Source organism: Arachis ipaensis, chromosome B7 (genome assembly GCF_059453495.1).
Source record: "Arachis ipaensis isolate K30076 ecotype BB chromosome B7, ASM5945349v1, whole genome shotgun sequence".
NCBI classification, from domain to species: domain Eukaryota; kingdom Viridiplantae; phylum Streptophyta; class Magnoliopsida; order Fabales; family Fabaceae; genus Arachis; species Arachis ipaensis.
The window spans coordinates 76,173,117-76,175,839 of NC_142442.1; the positions used below are offsets into that span (position 1 = coordinate 76,173,117).

General features: G+C 35.0%; 1 non-coding gene across 1 annotated transcript; it reads right to left on the reverse strand.

The window, feature by feature from the left end:
• Nucleotides 1-1,830: 1,830 nt before the first annotated feature.
• On the reverse strand, nucleotides 1,831-1,938 carry LOC148553037 (small nucleolar RNA R71). Its single transcript, XR_015893602.1, has one exon. It is a non-coding gene; the product is annotated as a small nucleolar RNA R71 (small nucleolar RNA).
• Nucleotides 1,939-2,723: the final 785 nt, after the last annotated feature.

Genomic DNA, 2,723 nt, shown 5'->3' on the forward strand with positions numbered 1-2,723 from the left:
TTCAAGGTGATGTTCTTATCATCACAAAAGCTAATTGATTCTCATCAATTTAGCTGCTGAATGTAATGTCCTGCTGAAGCTTGGCTAGCCATGTCTAATCTTTTTAGACTGAAGCTTTAGACTAACATTGCATGATTCCTGGAATTCTTATTAAAAGTTTTGAATTTCTTTATTCTCTTTTCCATTTGATTTTTGAAAAATCACAAAAAAAATTTATAAAATCATAAAAATCAAAAATATTTTATGTATCTTAGTGTTAATTTTTAAGTTTGGTCTCTTGCATGCATTGTTTATTTGATCTTAATTGCATTTTTATTGTTTCTCATCATTAAAAATTCAAAAATATGTTCAAAATTGTGTCTTTTCAAGTCAATAATACAGATAATTGAAGATTCAAAATATTCAGCAGAGGAATTAAACAGAAAAAGCTGGGCGTTCAAAACGCCCAGTGAAGAAGGAAAACTGGCGTTTAAACGCTAGCCAGGGTATCTGGCTGGGCGTTTAACGCCCAAAAAGGTAGCATTTTGGGCGTTAAATGCCAGAATGGATACCATTCTGGGCGTTTAACGCCAGGAGGACACTAGAGGGAAGATTTTGTTTTTAATTCAAATTTTTTTCAAATCTTCATAATTTTTCAAAATCAAATCTTTTTCAAATCATATCTTTTCAATCATATCTCTTCAAAATCAATTTCTTTCCATTTTTTTATTTATTATTATTTTCGAAAATCCTTGCTACAATTAATGATTTACTTCAAAATTTTCAAGTTGTTACTTGCCTATTAAGAAAGGATCAAATTTTAAATTTTAAGAATCATATCTTTTAATTTCTTGTTAGTCAAGTAATCAACTTTAATTTTAAAACTTTCTTTTTTTTAAATTGATTTTCAATCATATCTTCTCAATCATATCTTTTCAATCACATCTTTTTCAAAATTAACTCTCAATCATATCTTTTTAATTTCTAATTTCAAAATCTTTTTCAAAAATTACTTAATTTCTTTCCCAATATTAATTTTCGAAAATCTCAATCAAATTTCAAATTTCTTTTTATTATTTCAAAATCTTTTTAATTTATTTTCAAAAATTCTTCCCCTCTTCTCACATCCTTCTATTTAAGGGACTAACACTCCTCCTCAAGGTACAATTCGAACTCTATCCCTCTTGATAAGTTCGAATTCTCTTCTATCTACCTCCTCCTTCTATTCTTCTTTTCCTCTGACACCTCAAGGAATCTCTATACTGTGACATAGAGGATTCCCTACTTTCTTGTTCTCTTCTCTTTCATATGAGCAGGAGCAAAGATAAAGGCATACTTGTTCAAGCTGATCCTAAACCTGAAAGGACCTTGAAGAGAAAGCTAAGAGAAGCTAAAGCACAATTCTCTCTAGAGGACCTAACAGATCTTTTCAAACAAGAAGAAGCCATGGCAGCCGAAAACAACAACAATGCCAACAATGCAAGGAAGGTACTTGGTGACTTTACTGCACCTACTCCCGACTTCTATGGGAGAAGCATCTCAATCCCTGCCATTGGAGCAAACAACTTTGAGCTTAAGCCTCAATTAGTTTCTCTAATGCAACAGAATTGCAAGTTTCATGGACTTCCATTGGAAGATCCTCATTAGTTCTTAGCTGAATTCTTGCAAATCTATGACACTGTCAAGACCAATGGGGTTGACCCTGACGTCTACAGACTTATGCTCTTCCCTTTTGCTGTAAGAGACAGAGCTAGGACATGGTTGAACTCACAACCTAAAGAAAGCCTGAACTCTTGGGAAAAGCTAGTCAATGCCTTCTTGGCAAAGTTCTTTCCACCTCAAAAATTGAGTAAGCTTAGAGTGGAAGTCCAAACCTTCAGACAAAAGGAAGGTGAATCCCTCTATGAAGCTTGGGAAAGATACAAGCAATTGATCAGAAGGTGTCCTTCTAACATGCTTTCAGAATGGAGTATCATAGGTATATTCTATGATGGTCTGTCTGAACTATCCAAGATGTCATTGGATAGCTCTGCTGGAGGATCTCTTCATCTGAAGAAGACGCCTACAGAAGCTCAGGAACTCATTGAAATGGTTGCAAATAACCAATTCATGTACACTTCTGAAAGGAATCCTGTGAATAGTGGGATAACTCAGAAGAAAGGAGTTCTTGAGATTGATACTTTGAATGCCATATTGGCTCAGAATGAGATATTAACTCAACAAGTCAATATGATTTCTCAGAGTCTGTCTAGAATGCAAGCAGCAACAGGCAGTACTAAGGAAGCTTCCTCTGAAGAAGAAGCTTATGATCCTGAGAACCCAGCAATGGAAGAGGTGAATTACATGGGAGAACCCTATGGAAACACCTATAATCCTTCATAGAGAAATCATCCAAATCTCTAATAGAAGGATCAACAGAGACCTCAACAAGGTTTCAACAACAATAATGGTGGAAGAAACAGGTTTAGCAATAGCAAGCCTTTTCCATCATCTTCTCAGCAACAGATAGAAAATTCTAAGCAAAGCCACTCTGACTTAGAAACCATTGTCTCTGATCTAATCAAAACCACTCAAAGTTTCATGACTAAAATAAGGTCCTCCATTAGAAATTTGGAGGCATAAGTGGGTCAGCTGAGTAAGAAAATTACTGAACTCCATCCTAGTACTCTCCCAAGCAATATAGAAGAGAATCCAAAAAGAGAGTGCAAGGCCATAACCACAACCCACATGGACGAACCTGGAGA